Source organism: Lepus europaeus, chromosome 5 (assembly GCF_033115175.1).
Source record: "Lepus europaeus isolate LE1 chromosome 5, mLepTim1.pri, whole genome shotgun sequence".
Taxonomy (NCBI): Eukaryota; Metazoa; Chordata; class Mammalia; order Lagomorpha; family Leporidae; genus Lepus; species Lepus europaeus.
Genome location: NC_084831.1, coordinates 115913226 through 115931418, shown reverse-complemented (window position 1 = coordinate 115931418; position 18193 = coordinate 115913226). Strand labels below are relative to the sequence as shown.

Below are 18193 nucleotides of genomic sequence, written 5' to 3'. Positions count from 1 at the left end.
ACACGCCCTGTGCACAGTCTCTTGGCAAGAGCAGTCGCCAACCTTTCTGTTTCCAATAAAGGAACCTGTCTGTTGAGGTTGGTTTCCATCTCGTTTTTTCTGCCTCTCCTTTCTGGGAGTAAAAAGGCCAACACCCCAAGCTATTCCAGACCTAACAACCACAATCTGATATTTAAAATGCTACATAGTTTTTTAATTTTTTTTTTTACTGAATTGTAAATGTTCCCTCTACTGTGGCCCCATTTTTAATAAAGATAATCCCAGTGACAAACTTAGGTTTGGGACAGCGAGTTACAAAAGATGCCAAAGTCCCAGGGGCGATATGATGGCGTCTTTGCTTCTGAAGGCCGGCGGCTGTATGGGGCATGTGTCCTCCAAGTCATGCAGCCCCGACTGAGCTCAGGGGTAAGCTTATAAAGGCAAAAACCACATCTTGTAGGAAATTAATTACAAAACTTGTGTTTTAGCCAAGCAGATGTTACAGAAGCTAGAGAAGCAGGATCCGCTTATCTCGGGGGCATCTCACACATTTCCTGACCTTATGTAACCAAGCCTTACAGATAACGTTCTTACAAGATCAATTTTTCAATAGATGGCAGTCGTGCAACTGGTTAGGGGAAATAGAGGATACCAAGACAAGGACAAAAAGGAGTGACTCTGGTCAGGCCCTGGCTCACTGGCACTTCAACTCGGTCTAGTTTAATGCATGGCCTGGTTATTGAGCGCAGCTGGGATAGCAGTTGGCTGCATAAGCTCCTTCTACGCTGGCCTTGCTGGGACTTTTAATGAGGAGTCTTCTTTAAATGCCTCTCTGTGGTGGGAAGACACAGGCAGGTCTGGCTGTGCAAGTCTGCCTTCACCGCCTCTCCCATTGGGGGAGTTCCTCTCTTCCTGCCGTCCTCACAATGGTTATATTGGCCCTGGGCCTTCCTGTCACCAGGCTGAGAACCCGTGAAACCCGCGCCAAGGCCAGGGTTCTTCCAGGGGCTTTCTTGGTTCAATCAAGTCAACTTCGTTCTTCAAAACTGGCCAAGCCTGGGCCCGTGAGCATTTCTGAATACGACATTCTAGCCAAAGACCAGGTCGAGAAGCAATATTTCCAGTGAGTGTTCTCACAAGGAGAACACATGTCTGCTGACACAGAAACAACGATTTTGGGGCCGCTTGCATTGCCGGCGTCCATATGGGTGCCGGTCTGGGTGCCCTCTGTTCCATTTATGATCCAGGTCTCTACTTGTGGCCTGCGAAAAGCAGGGGAAGATGGCCCAAGTGCGTGGGCCCAGCCGCCTAGGTCGCAGACCCATTTGAAGCAGCTATGGCGCCATCGTTCCACGCGGGAGAGGAAGGCGCTGACGCGGGCAGAAGTGGGATGGGCGAAGGGCGCTGCCCGAAAAACGCAGAGGGGACAGCGACCATGCAGCTGGGGCCAGCAGGGTCAGCTGCTGAGGCTCCGGGTGCGGAGTCCCGTGCGAGAAAAAGGTCACATCACAGCCTGTTTCTGGAAACTCGCCGGGATCTGCGGATCAGCGCAAGGAGAGCCCAGGAAGCGGGAGGAACTCACTGTGTGTGTGTGCAGAGCGAGTTGTGTGAGGCTGTGCTGGGACGGAAGGGGCGGAACTCATACTTACCTGGCAGGGGAAGACAGCATGATCACGCAGGTGGCTCTGTTAGGTAGGAAGTCAGATATGAGCTTATGTGTGTGTGACAAAGGCCTAAAGAGTTGACCTGTAGGTCCAGCATATGTATCTCAAAGTCATCCCAATAACTGCCAGGGGCAGCCCAGTATTTGCATCCTGCCCTGCTCCTTCTACCCGGTAACCTGGCAGGTGGGGGTCCCCGCCCCCTCTGCCTGATAACCTTCCAGGTGCAGCCCAGTATGTGCACTTCAAACATCCTATGGATCTTCCAGGGGGTCCCGCCCATCCTTCCTCTAAGCAGGGCAATGCCAGCCAGGCTTCCTGCTGTCTGATAACTTCAGAAGGAAAACTCAGCTAGGAATGTTTCGCATTTACATCCAAAAAGTCCTTTGTTCCAGGAAGAGCAGAGGCGGCAAGGCAAGGCCCATCCCCTTAAACACCGTCCCCCCCCCACCCCCCCACCCCCCTCCCCCCAGGCCTCAATCTGACTGGGAGCTCAGCCCTCTGCCTCCATGCTGAGCCACCCGCCTGGCCTGCCCAGGTGTACCCTCTCCACACAACCATGTAACCTCGCTCCCCCTAGTCTGAGCGACTGACTGGGCACTCTCTCTCAGGTTCTGTCTGGAGAGGTGCCCATCCATTCTTACTTTGTCCCTGCCCTAATAAACCTTGCTGTTTTGCTTTCCACTACTCTCTGTCTCACACCTGATTTCTTGCTTGGGCCAAGACAAGAACCCTGCCATTCTCCAGTAACAGTTCTCCCAGGGCGAGGCTCGTCCATTGCACTGCGGCAGTGCTAACCCCTGCGATTTCCCCATATGGGGGAAACTCGACTGCAAAATGTGTGGTGGGGGGGACTGTGTGCTCGCGCTCCCCTGATTTTTCTCCAGTTTAAAGAGCAGATGCTCCTCAGGCTTATCAAAGCAGGTGTAATGCATCGAGAAGGATCAGGTCCCTGCGCGGCGCCCGCATGGGTGGGGGAGGGAGGGGCGCGACGGGTACAGCTGTCACTCTGAGCTCTCCAGGGCGCGCGGCGGGTTCCGCTGCTGGGCGCGGGGTGGGCGGGGCTCCTTCAGTGGCGTCACGGACGGGGCGGGGCTATGTAGATGAAGAACAACGCAGCGGCTGCTGGGCCGGGACCTGCTGCAGATTCACAACCGCATTCCCGTGCTGTGGGAGAGAGCGCGGGACCGCTGTCGGCACAATCGAGCGCTGTGAGAGTGTGAGGGCGAAGAGGGCCCAGGGGATGTGGGGCGCAAAGTGAGCACGTGTGAAGAGTGCGGGGCGTGTGAAGCTGTGCTGGGGCGGACGGCTGACAGCTCATACTTACCTGGCAGGGGAGACACCATGATCAGGCAGGTGGTTTTCCCAGGGCGAGGCTGTCCCATTGCACTGCGGGAGTGCTGACCCCTGCGATTTCCCCACATGTGGGAAACTTGACTGCAGAATTTGTGGCAGTGGGGGACTGCGTGCGCGTTCTCCCCTGGTTTTGGTCCGTTGAAATAGTAGATGTCTAAGGGTGCCTCCTGGGCGCCCAGTAGGGATGGAGTTGTAGCTCCACTAGGCTCAGCTGGGCTCACTGTTACATTTCTTCCACTTTGTATTTGGATTCATAGACGCTTCCCTCAGAATTTTTCTTCACGTAAAGTGCCAAAACCTTGCACTTCTACTTCTATTTCGCCTTCTCATGGGTCACTACTCTGTACTTTTCCCTCTGGCGCTTACTGCAATTTGCATCGCATTTCCAGCCCAGACCAATGATCCAAGGTGGTGGCAGGGCCTGAAGAAGAGCAGTAGGCCCCTGCAAGACAATTATTCAGGGGAGATCCTTAGACGTTTTAGAGGAAAATGCAAATAAACCGCCTCAAACGAGGATACAGGGCTGCTTCTCATGGAACAGCAACCTCAGTGGTGCTTAGGGTTTCAAAATCTACAGCTTCACCAGATTCTGTTCCTAGGATCCCATAGGAACATCCCAATAGGAGCCACTGCCTCCTGCTTTTCTATACACTTTCAAGACTCTTAACCTCAACCGATACTACTTTTTATGGATTGGCCTCCTACCCCAAAACTTTTTTTTTTTTTTTTTACAAAAATGGCTCTTAGGTCCAGTGGACTTAGTTCCAACAATCAGCCTTATTCCTGCGGGCTGGGGAACTTGCCCAAGGACCCAGTCCTTTTCTTGCTAAGGCTCAAAGAATCCTTGGTCTCAAGAGTTTTGGTCTAACAGTATCACTACAAATATGCTAAAACTAGAACAATAGCACCACCTCATAAAGACTTAAATCAGTGTGCTTTAGCAAACTGGATCTTTGCTACCATAGTGCTTTCTTGTGTACACACACACACACACACACACTGCTCCTTCCTACTTACATATCAGATCTGACATTTGCACTGACCTGATTATTCAACAACAACAAAAAAAAAAGATACCACTTGAGCCATCTTGTAGTCCTCAGTTTCCTGTCCCATTTATCTCCCTATCTTTCTACTTCTCCTCCTCAAATTCTTGTTTATTCTTGTCCTCCTGGAGGGTGTCCTCTTTCAAGTCCAGGGCCTTGCCTATCAGGCACAAGGGAAAAACTGAGAATTGTGCTAATATGGACAGTATTACTACTGATTGAAATCAACTCAAATAATTGAACTTATTGTCTCTCCCAGGGTTTGTTGTGGTAAACGCCTTAGAAAAGTTCATCTTTCATATTTAGTTTTCCTCCAAAGAGAAATCTGAAGTGACAACTGCCAGAGGATGTAGATTAAGCTAAAATCTGAAGCTCTGGCATTCACCGTGGGATGAGGTGAAATAGCAGTAAAAGTTGCTGGGAGCCAGTTTCTAAGTGCGTAAAACAACCAAAGGGAAGTGATATCTCTGTTGAGTTTGCAGATGGAGTTTATAAAAGCTGGCTTGCTTCCTTTCTTTCCTTTTTAGAGATTTATTTATTTATTTGAAAGTCAGCATTACAAAAGGAGAGGGATCTTCCATCCACTGGTTCACCCCCTAGATGGTGACAACAGCCAGGGCTGGGCCAAGCCAAAGCCAGGAGCCAGAAGCCAGGAGCTTCTTCCACATCTCCCATGGGTTAACAGGGGCCAAAGCTCTGGGTCATCTTGTGCTGTTTTTCCCAGGCCATTAGCAGAGAGTGGAGCAGCCAGGATGGGTCAGGCACCCTTATGGGATGCCAACATTGCAGGCAGCGGCTTTATCAGTTAAACCAGAACTCATTCTTGAGAGAGATAAGGAACAGTTACAGGAGGGCAGTTGGCCTGCCAGTCTAGCCTTGAAATCATTTAACTACAAGATGTTCCCATGATCCCAAAAATATGTACTGTGACACGATTTCCCTTGTCATGTCCCCAGTGTCTGAAGTCTCCCCAGGTTTACAGATCTAAAGGAGTTTGGAAGAGCAGAGGATAAAAAAGATATAAGCCTAGGTTCTTGCAAGTTTCACAGCATGGAAAGAAGACTTCTTGGTTGCCAATCCTTTGACTTTTTTTTTTTTTTTCAAGATTTGTTTATTGAGGCCAGTGCTGTGGCATAGTGGATAAAGCTGCCACCTGCAGTGCCGGCATCTCATATGGGCACCAGTTCTAGTCCTGGCTGCTCCTCTTCCAATCCAGCTCTCTGCTATGGGCTGGGAAAATGGTAGAAGATGGCTCATGTCCTTGGTTCCATGCATGCATGTGGGAGACCTGGAAGAAGCTCCTGGCTCCGGACTAGGATGAGTTCAGCTCCAGCCATGGCGGCCATCTGGGGAGTGAACCAGGCTTCTCTCTCTCTCCCTCTCTCTCCCCCTCTCTCTGTAATTCTGCCTTTCAAAAGATTTATTTTTATTTATTTTGAAAGGAAGAGTTACAGAGAGGCAGAGGCAGAGAGAGGGTTCACTCCCCAGATGGCCCCAATGGCCTGAGCTGCACCAAGCTGAAGCCAGGAGCCAGGAGCCAGGAGCCTCCTTTAGGTCTCCCATACGGGTGCAGAGGACCAAGCACTTGGACCATCTTCTAATGCTTTCCCAGGCCATGGCAGATAGCTGGATTGGAAGTAGAGCAGCCAGGACTTGAACCAGTGCCCATATGGGATACTAGCACTGCAGGCAGCGGCTTTACCAGCTACGCCACAGCACTGTCCCCCTCTCCCACCTTTAAACATTTTAGCTCAGCAATTGGTGGCATAACCCTGTTGGAATCAAAGCCTTCTTTTGAATCTTTTCAGGTAGATTCCCTACATTGTTGGATTTTGCTGCCATCCCACCAATAATCACACCTTCTTTGTCAGTATCATCTAAAGCAGATAACAAAAGGCCCTAGTGGCTAGAGTATTGGTAGACATTAAAAATTTTTTTTATTTGCACTGGAAATGAAAAGTGAAAGTTGTCCTCAAAGTCATTTTCTTATATGGTCAGAATTGGATTCTTAAGAATTTTGTATCCTTAAAAGGCAGTTTTGGTGTGCTCAAAGTCCATTTCAAACTCTTGCTTGGTTCAGTAAACTTAGATCTATTCCATGAGGGCTTTTTTTTCTTTCTTTTCTTTTTTTTTTTTTTTTTTTTTGTGCAAGGATGCAACTTCTATTTCTCATAATTCTTGCATTATCAAGCACAACCCTTCTGAAAAGAGTACACAGAAGTCTGTGAGAAAAAAATAGATTCTACTCAATTTCCAAGTGGACATTTTTCACCTATGAGGCAGCCTCTCCACTGCAGAGTCCCCAGCTCTTCCTGAATGCAGTGCTGCCCATGTGTCCAAATTTAGGACATTATGCAAAACTCAACTGCATTGTACATCAGAAGCAGCATCTTAACAAAGAGTTAAGACAGTGTATCAGCAAAATGGGTGCTTAGCAGCCTGCAGGCCCTGGCTTAGAGGCTATTGCCTTCCCTTGAAATATAAGGCCCAGGATTTTCACATCCTGTATAAAGAACCCCACAGCTCACTCAGCTCTCTCAATTCTAGAACAAAGCATCAATGAAAAGCTTGTAGCCTTTAGTGTCTGGAGCACCTGCAAGGTGCAGGAGCTGGAAAACTTGCACAGGTCTGAGGCAAGACAGTGTTCCTGCAAGCCAGGAGCAGTGAGGCCCTTCAGTCCCCCACATTTCCTTGCCCTTGTTACACTGCCTTGTCAAGGCATTCCTCTCAAGCTTCGGCTCCTTTTGCTACCTTCCTCTCAGAAACACGTGATTCTTTTGACTCTTCACTTTCCTTTTTCTACTTGATCAGATTTTAAGTCTAATGGTTTATTCAGGTAGGTATTCATGTTTTAGGTGAGGGGGTTTATAGGATTTATGTATTCATTTGAAAGGCAGAGTGATAGAGAGGAAGTGAGAAACAGAGAGAAATAAAGAAATCTTCCATTCTCTGGGTCACTCCCCAGATGGTGGCAACAGCTGGGGCTGGACCAGACCAAAGCTGGAAGCACCTAGCTGCTCCAAAGTCATGCAACCAGGACGCTCTGAGCCATGGGTGCACGCGAGATGCCGCTGCTCACCCAGCCATCCCCACCCAACGCTGCGCTGGCACTGCTCAACAAGGAGAAAATTGGTCTCCACCTGCTGGACCTGTCCTTGCCCTGCCCACTTTTATTGTCCCTGTGAGTCAATTCTGGAATAGCAGGGAGCGGGCCCCGTAGCTTGTAGGCCCAACTGACTCTGTGCCGGGGAGAATGGCTTCCTCGACGACGAGGAGGAATACTTCCAGGAGCAGAACTCTGTCCACGATGGGAGAGGCGGAGGCCCTCCTTGGGACTCGGCACTGTCCATCTCTCCCCTGTCCAGCAGCAGCTGGGTTCTGGAGTCCATCTGGAGGGCCCTGGGGACGCACTGTGCGTGTGAGACCACGAATACCACTGGACACGCCGCCAGTATTGGCTTCTCTTGCAAGAAAACACTTCTGCTCCTGCGAGGTGGATGGCCCTCAGGCTTGTGGGACGAAATGCTGCAGTTTAAGTTTAGGCAATCGAGTCTCCATTGACACACGGGGACAGACTGCTTGGATGGCTGTGGTTTCTGCTTAGGTGACCCAGAGGTGCTTAGGAATATCCTTGATGCCCTCATATTGAGGCCCAGCTGCCAAGGACCCGGGAGAATGTCACCAAGTGGACCCCATGAAGGCCTTCTGACTATTTCTCGTGAATGTGAAGTAACACCTTGACAGTAGGGACTCCATTTTGGAGAACCTGAGACTCCATTCTGGGAAGGTGCCCCCCCACACACTGTGAGACTCTGGTCTGAAACTATGATCTAAAACAGTTGAACAATAGCAGTCCACTACATCACACTTGGCAGAGCACAGAAACCCCCAGCATGATCGCTCAAGCTTGGAAGTGGATAGGCTATACCTGGGTTGATGATAAAAATGTAATTTGTCTATGTCCTACATATGATTAAAACCAATACCTGCATTAATGTCAAGATTATAATTGGAATTGTTAAGATTGTAACTGGTATTGTCGAGATTTTAATTGATACTAGTTTCGCATAGGTTTTAGGTCAGCTTGACCCTGGTAACCATGTATTCCCCCCTGTTCCTGGCAACCATGAATTCCTCTCCCATTTTGTGGTTTTTGCCTTTATAAACCCTGTTGCTTTGGGCTTCAGGGTCGAGAGTTCTTTAGGGCATGAGCCCACTCTCCAGCGCTGGCAATAAAGGACCATCGAATTTTATCAATGTGTGGAGCTCCTTTGCACTCACTCAGGTACAACAAAAGGACTTCTGGCTACCTCCCTTCTCACAGATGTAGACGCTTCCAGTTTGGGTTGCATTGAAACCAACATTTCACTGCCCCCATCCTCAGTAGAGGCCGCCCCTTTTCTTTCTATTTAATGACTTCAGGCCTTATTCCAGCTTACTGTCTATGTAAGCTGCGTGACTACCTGTCCAGGTGACTCGGTGAAAGCTTTTCACTGAAAAGGCAAGCATTTCCAGCCACACCAGTCAATGCTTCCTTTCAACCTACCTAAAATGTGTATAGTTCTTTGTCTGTCGGGTATAGGAGAAAAGAACATGAGGATATGTTGAGTGAAGAAAAAAACAGAAACAATCTAATATTTTGTATCACTCAGTTGAGATGGCAAACATGTTTGTTTATGAATAATCTGAAAGTAAAATACAGTTAGGAAGGAAACCACCTTCCACTCAAAACGGTGACTAACTTAAGCCTGCCTCCCCACACATACATGTTTGTAAGGCAAAACTGTAGAAAAAATGATCAACTATGAAAAACCCCAAATGTCGCAGCCACTCTGGCCGATGCTGCCCTTGCCTCCAAGGAAATGCTCCGAAGGCCGACGCCTCCCCGTTTTCTCCAAATTGCGAGCACCCACGCCACCCACAGAGCCCTGCCAGTGGCGCTGGTGGCGGCGGCGGAGCCAGGGCCTCGCCCGAGGCGGCCTCACCACTCACCTGGAGCCCTGAGTCCGCGAGGCAGCGGCGCTGGGAGCCGGAGCCCGACAGTGGACGAGGCTGCCGAGAGGGGGCGCCAGCGGGGAGGCGCCCAGCTGCAGAAGCCGGGCGCCTGCACCTCCACCTTCCGACCTCGTCAGGGTCCCCGAGTTGCAGGGACCTGGACGGGCTGGACGGAAAACCCCTAGGAGTTTCTGCCCTCCGATCTTTTCCCTGCAGCCTCCTGCGCCTGCGGTCTTCCGGCCTTGGACGCTCCGTTCTCGCATATCCTCGGGCCGAACCCCTCCCTGACGCTGGTGTTTCCCAAGTCCAGCCTGTCAGGGATTCGTGCTTTCCTCTCGGTCGAGGGTGGACCTCTGACTACACAATTCCCTCCTTGTCGCGATCTCGGAATTCCAGCCAAGGCTCTGATGGAGGCGGGGGAGAACAATTCTCCGCACGACCCTCGGCTGGCTCGGACACTTGCTCTCCGGGTCGTGGGGCTGGGCCGCCGGCCAGCTTTTTCTCTGAATCTGTCCCTCTTCTGGGTCTGCTCTCTGGGGCCAGGAAGGACGGGTTCCCTGAGCGAGGTCAGGAGCCTGGCACCCTTCCCTTTCCGTGCGTCGAGATGAACCAGGGAGCGCTTTATGAGGTTTGCCCCAGCAGTGCAGCCCCCCCGACAGTGCCCCTCCTGCTCCTGCTCCCTTTGTCCTGTGCACGTGGAACCCCAGAGGACGTAGACGCGACAGAGAGGCGGCGAGTCCTCTCCCCCGAGTGGACAAGGCGGGCGGGACATCTCACGGAGTTCCTGATCTAAGCTGCCCTGAAGTCCGTCTCTTGGGGGGCTCGGCCTGCAGTCGCCGCTGAGGATGACCAAGTCGTCCACTCACGTCCAGGTCTCCGGTTAGGGCCAACAGAGCGGGTGCAGCGCCACGGCCAGGGGCCCCGGGGAGCCTCCGGCCCGCGCCTTCCCCGGCGTGGGCGCCCTGGAGCCTCGCGGCCGAAGGAGACGCGCTGGCCGCTTGCCGGAAGAGCAGCGGCTGCTGGAGAGGACGGCTCGGTCCTCCCCAGACTTTCCCAGTTTTCCGTCTGAAGGAGACCAGCGGGGCAGGCGGAGAGCGGCGGCAGCGCGCCGCGGGGAGCGAAGGCACGGGCGTCCTTACGCAGAAGAACCTCTTCCCAGCTGCCTGGCCTTTGCTGTGAGGCGCACGCGAGGTCCAGGCCTTCCGTGAAAACGGCCGTGGTCTCCGTGGGTCCCAAGTTAAAATGCGCACTGCGTGACCCCTGGGACGGGAAAGTTCCCCAAAGCCCAGAAAACGCGTTCGGGAGTTGTGAAGGGTAAAACGAAGCCGTCCCTCACAAGGAGTCCCCAGACTGACACCGGAGCAACGGTGAAATCGGCGCGGGCCGCTGCACCCGGGTCTAACCCGCGTCAGTCGCGGCTCGTGGCGCCCAAGCGTGGCTTGACCTGGCTTGATGTCCCGTGCGTTAAGACAGCCGACGCCCTGGGACGCTGCCACCGTACCGACTAAAACCCGGGGTCGCCATTCCACGACCGGATTTGGGTCGCGTCGAAGGGAGTAAGCGACTGCGGCAGGAAGCCGAGGGGTCTCTGTGCCGGGAGGACGAAGCGCAGACGCCGGGGAGGGCGCGGGGAGGAAGGGTTGGCGGTTCCCGGTGGGCCCGAGGCGGCCGTCATCTGCAGAGAGCCCAGCGCGCTGACGGCCGGCGCCGAGGCAAAGGCCACCGGGGCGCCGCGCGCAGCCCCGCCCGAGGGGGCGCGTCCACGAGCCTGGCCCCGCCGCCCCTGACCCGCCCGCGGGATCCTGCCGCTTCTGGGGCTGCAAAGTCAGCGGGGAAGAAGAATGGCCCCCAGCGCTCCGTCTGGACCCGGAAACCCTGTGTGAGATGCGGGATCCCAAAGCCAAGAGTGGGGCCTCCAAGGGACCCTATGCGAGGACCCATCCGGAGCTGCAGGCTCCTTGCCCAGGAATCAGGGGTGGTTCCCGGGACGTTTTGTTTTTGTTTTCTTGAGTTTGGAAATGCAGTTGACCTTTGTAGATTAGAAAGTGTTGATAGTTGAAGATGACAGATGTCAGGTTTTCTGAGGCATATCCCAAAGCCCTCTCACTTTCTGGTACCGTAGTGTAATGGTTATCACGTTCACCTCACACGTGAAAGGTCCCTGGTTCGAAAAGGGCAGAAACACAGGAGCAGTGATTTTCCCGGACGTGTTAGGCATTGTGTCGTGGTCTGGGAACAAACCGAAAACCAGCCGATCCCATAGCACAGGTGCTGGTGTTACTTGCTTGATGTCTATCACCTTCAGATTGGTTCGCTGGACCCCTAAGTCACCAGGATGAGGGCATTTGGATGTGGGGCCTGGGAGAGGTAATTAGACTTAGAAGAGGAATAAGATGGTGGTCCGCAAGTTAGGAAGAGTACCCTGCCCAGGGAACCAAATCAGCTGGCACTTTGCTAGTGGCAGCCTGCGTTAAAATAGCTCACAAGGGATTCAATGACAGGACTCTGGAAAGTTCATCATCTCCTTAGTTTCTTATGTCACGTAGGTCATTGTCCCTGAATGTGAGTGCTGGCAAGAGATACTAGAATGATGTAGGAAGCAGGAGGCAGATGAGGTGTTAATGATCTAACTGATGAAAACAGGGATACTACACGGATTCAGGCTGCAGTTGTGTCCAGATGTCAGATGTGGACGGTTCACACAGGGTCCAGTGTGGAAGTGGATGGCATGGGACAGACTGGCTGAAGGGAAGCCAAGTTTTCATCTGCTTTTATTAGTGGAAGTAAGAGATGATCGGTGGAAAGTAGTTCAAAAAGTGGCAGTAAGCTTGTATTCAATAAACTTACGCTCTTTTTACATTAAGCTGGAAGCAATTTACGTTGTGAGAATGAGAAAGTGTGTCCAAAGAGTACAGCAAGATTTGGCTTGGCAGTAAGTAAATGTACTAAGCAGGGGACACATAGATTGTAGTGACCAATTCAAGCCCTCAGGTGATACCCTGCTCTTCAGGAGATGCTGCTCTTGGGTCTGATCATAGTGTATTGCTGTGCGCAGTGATGTCGTGATGCTGACAGGAACTGTCTGCTGTGCTGAGCGTTAGCATTTGACCTGATGCGCAGATTTAGCATAGACTCTAAGATGCATGCAACATTGACCTGAGAACTGGAAGTTGAGAGTAGGAAGTGCAGGTTTGTGGGAATAAATATAGATGTTGTTGGCATATAGAGGTGGTATTTGAAGGTGTATTGGCCAGACTTGGTGTGTGTCTTGGGTGATGGACAGAGGACAAATAAAACCTAGGCTGTGCAAGCTCAAAGTGAAGGTTGATTCCCTTGCTGAGCCCTAAGTTCTGACCCAGCATGGACCTTGCATGGCCTCCCAGTGAGAGAAGCACGATCCCCTGTCACAGCTCCTGTCCTCCAAAGGCCAGCAGGACTCCCAGACCTGACTTGAGAACAAGAACTCTCCAGGTTCTTCCCAGCTTCCTTTCCCCAGGGAGAACCGGGGACAGAGCTCTCTACTATTTGAACTTCATCAAAAGACCAATATGTTAACATTTCAACCATCAACATTTCTTTAAAATAGTCACGTCCTTATATAGCTGATAGATTAAAGCATACTAATTGAGGAAATTGGATATTCCCAAATAAACCAACATTGACCTCAAGAATTGTTGATCTTTTTATATCACACATCCCTTTAAATGCTGTAAACATCTTATAAAGTAGACACCACGTTTTTATCATAAGATTGGTTATTACTTTCACCACACTAAATAAATAAACGCTACAAAGTCCAATTCCATGAACCAAAGTTTTCTTCTTCATTTCTCTATGTTGATTCTGTCCTTCGGTTTCCTTTCTTTTGCTTCTGCTGCTGCTTATTTCTCCCCTGATCAGAACTTTACTTACCTAACCCTACCAGTTAGGTCACCTTCTAAGAACCACTAGGGCAACACTTTGAAGTTGACCGTTGGAGACAGCAGTAGAAACAAGCAACCTGAATGAATTTCTGATGTTTCACAATGGAGATCTGCCATACAATTGGAAAGAACCTTTTTTGAGTTGCTTCAGGTAAAGTTAGACATTTTGATAATGATAGTTTTGTGAAAGTCTTCTATGAAAAGACTTCTGTATGGGTGAGTTTGTTAGCTTTTAATCAACACTACAATAAACCTCTTTTGCAACTATGGCTGTCTTTGGGGATACTCTCATAGTAACCACTTTGAATTAGGCAGTGGCAGGTGCATTGGTGGTTCAGTGGTAGAATTCTAGCCTCCCACGCGGGAACTGGGGTTTGATTCCTGGCCAATGCAGGCTTATTTTTGAAATTTTTACACTTCTCTGCAAAATTACACTGCATAGGCCGGTGCTAGGACCCTTGTCTAGGCGGCTCTGAACTGTTGACACTGTCCCACCTGAAGCCACTGTCCCACCTGAAGCAGAAACACAATCTCTCTCTCTTTATTTATTTATTTATTTATTTATTTATTTTGACAGGCAGAGTAGTGAGAGAGAGACACAGACAGAGAGGAAGATCTTCCTTTTTGCCGTTGGTTCACCCTCCAATGGCCACTGCGGCTGGCGCATCGCGCTGATCTGAAGCCAGGAGCCAGGAGCCAGGAGCCAGGTGCTTCTCCTGGTCTCCCATGGGGTGCAGGGCCCAAGGACTTGGGCCATCCTCCACTGCCTTCCCGGGCCATATCAGAGAGCAGGCCTGGAAGAGGGGCAACGGGGATAGAATCCGGTGCCCAACCAGGACTAGAACTCGGTGTGGCAGTGCCACAAGGCGGAGGACTAGCCTGTTAAGCCACGGTGCTGGCCGCAGAAACACAATCTTAATAGGATCTCAAAGTTACTGTGCTCAATAAGAGCTTAGGAGAGTTTTTGCAGTTTGGAATCTTGATTCTTGCAGCCACTGCCACTACCACCTAGGCTCCAGCATGGTCCCTGAAAACTTCAAGAACACCCAAGTCCTTGGTCACAAAGTGGACCTTGGGCTGAGCGCTGAGCTGTCCCTGTGGAAGGAGAGGAGCCACGAAGCAGGCGGGAGCACCCGGGGGGCCTGTGCAACAGACACTGTGAACCTGATTTCTTGGCCTGGGCCGCCACTTCCTACTCCACAGGTTCAGATGCAGTTCTTAGAATAGGTCCGCATCCCCTGCAGCTGTGGGCCTATGCTCATGGAAGTCATTGATTTCACCACATTCTCTCACATCCTGAAGCCTCTGGTCTGATTAGAACAGTGGAATGACCTCTTGAAGCCTCAGCTGCTATGCCAGCTATGTGGGACAAGGTTCTCCAGGCAACCGTTCACTAGGCAGTGCTGTTTCTCCCATAGCCAGGATTCACAGGTCCAGGGACCAAGGAGTGGAAATGGAAGTGGCACCACTCATTATTACCGCTAGTAATACATGAGCAAAATTTGGCTTTCTCCACCTTTGCCCTCATGTTCTACTGGTCTGGAAGTCTTAGCTCAAAAGGGAGGAATGTACCCATCGACAGACAATGGTTCTATTGAGCATTAAAACTGCCACTCAGCCACTTTGGGCGTCTCATGCCTCTGAATCCACAAGCCAAAAAAGAAGTTACCCTGCTGGCTAGGTTGATGGACCCTGATTGCCAAGGGCAAGTTGAACTGCTTCTCCATCCATGGTGGAGGCAAGGAAGAGTTATGTCTAAACACAGGAGATCCCTTGGGCTTCTCTTAGAGCAACAGTGACCTGAGATAAGTCAGTGGAAAATCAAACCAACTCCATTCAGATAGGATCATTAATGATCCAGATGCTTTAGGAATGGAGGTTCATGTACCCCTCCCCCCACACACACACCAGGTAAATAACAAAGACCAGCTGAGGAGCTTGCAGAGAGCAAAGGAACATGGAACAGAGTGAAAGAAGGCAGTTGCAAATACCAGACTTGTATGAGACCAGCTGCAGAAAGAAGCATGTAATAGTTACAAGTATTTCTTCCTCTCCCCCGCCCCCCCCCCCCGTTAGTCTCTCTTGCTCATCTCCTTACTCCTACCACATAAGATGCTAATGGGAAGAACAGCCTCTTCCTTTGTGGATAGTGATAGTTTTCTTATGTTAGGCACAAGTGAAAAAGGGCTATGGTCTTTATGTGGGACAAGCTTATAGCTATGTTTATGAATGGCAAGTTGACAAAGATTGTACTATTTGGTGGGTGAGACAGGCAGGATAGGAGGTTGTTGTCTTCTTTTAAGTAACATATTTGTAACAATGACCACTGACGCCCTAACTCTCCTTTTAAAAATAAAGCTTGGCTCGTCCCTGGGTGGGCTTAAACCACCAATCTTTCGGTTAACAGTCAAACGCGCTAACCGGTTGCGCCACAGAGACACCGGAGGTAGCCAGTTTCCGGTTTCAGAATGCACTGGGCATTCACTGAAAGCCTAGGTTTGGCCTCCTCTCTGCAAGATAACCGCAAACTCCAAGCTTCGGGAGTGTTTGGGACCCTGTCGCGTGCGTCCCGTTAGAAACCCTCACACCAGAAGGGCTGCCAAGTGGCCTTGGCCCCGCCTTAGCCCCCGCCTGCTTCGGAAACAGCGCCCCAAGAACGCCGAGTTCTTGACCCCGGGCGGGAGCCATGCTGGGATCCACGGGGAGGCGAGCGCGCCCGTGGGCTCCATGCCGGCGCTGCCCGCTCCGCCCGGCTGCGCTCGGCAGAGTCCGTGAGGTCGGTGCGACTGGTGCGGGTGAGCGACCGCGCCAAAAGCAGACACTGGAAAAGGAGCCCAAGAAAGCAGAGGCGTCGCTGAGACAACGAGACCTCCCAGGAGGCCTGCCTGCGGGGAAGCACCGGCCAGATCCCAGGGGTGGGAATCGTGACTGTGTGGAAGAAGAGGGAGGAAGAAGCGGTGACGCGCATGGGAGAGAAACGCTCAAGGATCTCTACACGTCCAAGAAGGAGGCAGCGAAGAGAGTATGTTGCTTTGTTTTTGAAGTCTCAGAATGATAGGCGGCATAATGGTTGCCAGCAAGCTTCGCCAGCCTGGAGGTCTGCAATTCGAGCCCGGGACACCGCGACGCCTTCCAGCCACAGCTAGCAATGGGACCGGTGTCGCTCGGCTTCGACTCCTGCAGCCACCGGCGCGGAGGGAGGTCTCTGGCCGGGAGCGATCGAAAGAGGAGTAAACCTCACCGTGCACAAACCCGCAGCTGGCCACGTCAAAGAAGGAAACTTGGACGTGCTCTTTGTCAGAACACGACAGGAAATACCCCCAACGGTGAACTGCTGCCTTGCAGTGACCCCGCGGCAGGAGCTTCCACCAATGACATAATGTGGTCGTAGCCGTTCTCTCAGGAGAGCTATTTCAAATGCCAGTCTGACTCTCTCTCTCTCTCTCTCTCTCTCTCTCTCTCTCTCTCTTTCTTTCTTTTTTAACACGAAACCAGATTGAGCATTGAATGAGTTTACAATAAAAAGCATAATAAAAAGCCATGGTCCAGACTGGCTTGTCTCCACTCCCTGCATCCTAGTTTTTATGGGAACAATAAATTATTGCACTACAGTACACATGGCAAATTATTGCACTACGGTACAGCACTTTTTAAAAAGAAGTGAGTATTGCGGTATGTTTAATTTTGATAAATGCAGTCAGCATCCAGTTCAAGTTACAGAAGATTACTATGATTCAAGAAAGGTGTGTGGAGCCCCTTTTCAAGCCGTTCCTTCCCTCTCTTAGTTAGTCACTAATCTGAATATTATCACCAGAGCTCACAATTGCCTATTTTTAAATTCATGTCAACGATTGTACAAGGGTACTTCAAAAACATTGTGGAAAATGGCTGTCAAAGGTAAGTTTCCTTTGCTGTATTTTTTTTTTTTTTTTGACAGGCAGAGTGGACAGTGAGAGAGAGACAGAGAGAAAGGTCTTCCTTTTGCCGTTGGTTCACCCTCCAATGGCCGCCGCGGTCGGCGCGCTGCGGCCGGCGCACCGCGCTGATCCGATGGCAGGAGCCAGGTGCTTCTCCTGGTCCATGGGGTGCAGGACCCAAGCACTTGGGCCATCCTCCACTGCACTCCCTAGCCACAGCAGAGAGCTGGCCTGGAAGAGGGGCAACCGGGACAGGATCGGTGCCCCGACCGGGACTAGAACCCGGTGTGCCGGCGCTGCAAGGCAGAGGATTAGCCCAGTGAGCCACAGCGCCGGCCGCTGTTTTTTTTTTTTTTTTTTTTTTTTTTGAAATCCATGCGGATGAGCAGTCTTCACAAAGTTCACCCAAAAAATCATATCATGAAAAAAATGCATGGATTTCAAAATGTTTCACCAAAAACAAATGTTTTAATTCCATTTTCTATGAAATTTTTGAAGTACCCTTGTGTACTTTTTGTATGTGGCTTCTCCCCACTCCCAGGTAATTATGCCCGTATGTTCATGAGATACATCCAAGTTATGTGTATCATTTCTAAGTTTTGGTCCCAAAGTTTCCTGAGCTTTTGATGGAAGAAAAAGTAGGAGAGTCACTGAACCCAATATGGAATGCTGGTCTTCCACGGCTGAAATAAATATCTTCCTAGGGATTAGTTTCTTAAACTCCAAATATTGCCCTGAATTAATTAAAAAATCACGTTTTAATTAAGTTTTCTGCCAGTACCATGTATTCAAAGCAATCTAGATCAGTTTTCTATTCAGTGTAGACATGCATAGCATGTCTGTACTATAATTTATCTAGCTAGCCCATAATTGTAGGCATCTAACCCCCCCCCCCTCCAAGCTTGCAAAATGAGTGAGCAATAGTAAAATGGTTGTATCCATGCAGGTATCATTATGGAATCGGAGAGGTTATTTCTCTGGGGGCAAGCATTTAAGTGTGAGTCCTACGGTTTTCTTTTCGGAAAAGAAACTTGTTCCCGCCCGGTTTCGAACCGGGGACCTTTCGCGTGTTAGGCGAACGTGATAACCACTACACTACGGAAACCACCGCTGAACCACAGATCAAAAAATATCCTTGAAAATCATTTCTGCGTCATATTTTCAATATAGGAAGCTGAACTGCATTTCTAGATTAGAATAAAATGAGCTCCAAGAAAATACCAACTGCCCCCAAGATAAGGAGCCAGCGACGTCCAGAGACCCGCGACTCCACCTGAGAGGCCTCGGGCCTGAGCAGGCTGTGGGATCCGGCGTCT

The 18193-nt window shown here is 50.6% G+C and overlaps 4 non-coding genes across 4 annotated transcripts; 2 read left to right on the top strand and 2 right to left on the bottom strand.

Annotated features, from left to right (window-relative positions):
- Nucleotides 1–2343: 2343 nt before the first annotated feature.
- LOC133761383 (U1 spliceosomal RNA) lies at nt 2344–2515 on the top strand. Its single transcript, XR_009866178.1, has one exon. It is a non-coding gene; the product is annotated as a U1 spliceosomal RNA (small nuclear RNA).
- A 444-nt stretch (nt 2516–2959) lies between these two features.
- LOC133761375 (U1 spliceosomal RNA) lies at nt 2960–3123 on the top strand. Its single transcript, XR_009866172.1, has one exon. It is a non-coding gene; the product is annotated as a U1 spliceosomal RNA (small nuclear RNA).
- A 12202-nt stretch (nt 3124–15325) lies between these two features.
- Nucleotides 15326–15399, bottom strand: TRNAN-GUU (transfer RNA asparagine (anticodon GUU)). Its single transcript has one exon. It is a non-coding gene; the product is annotated as a tRNA-Asn (tRNA).
- A 2510-nt stretch (nt 15400–17909) lies between these two features.
- Nucleotides 17910–17982, bottom strand: TRNAV-AAC (transfer RNA valine (anticodon AAC)). The gene has a single exon. It is a non-coding gene; the product is annotated as a tRNA-Val (tRNA).
- Nucleotides 17983–18193: the final 211 nt, after the last annotated feature.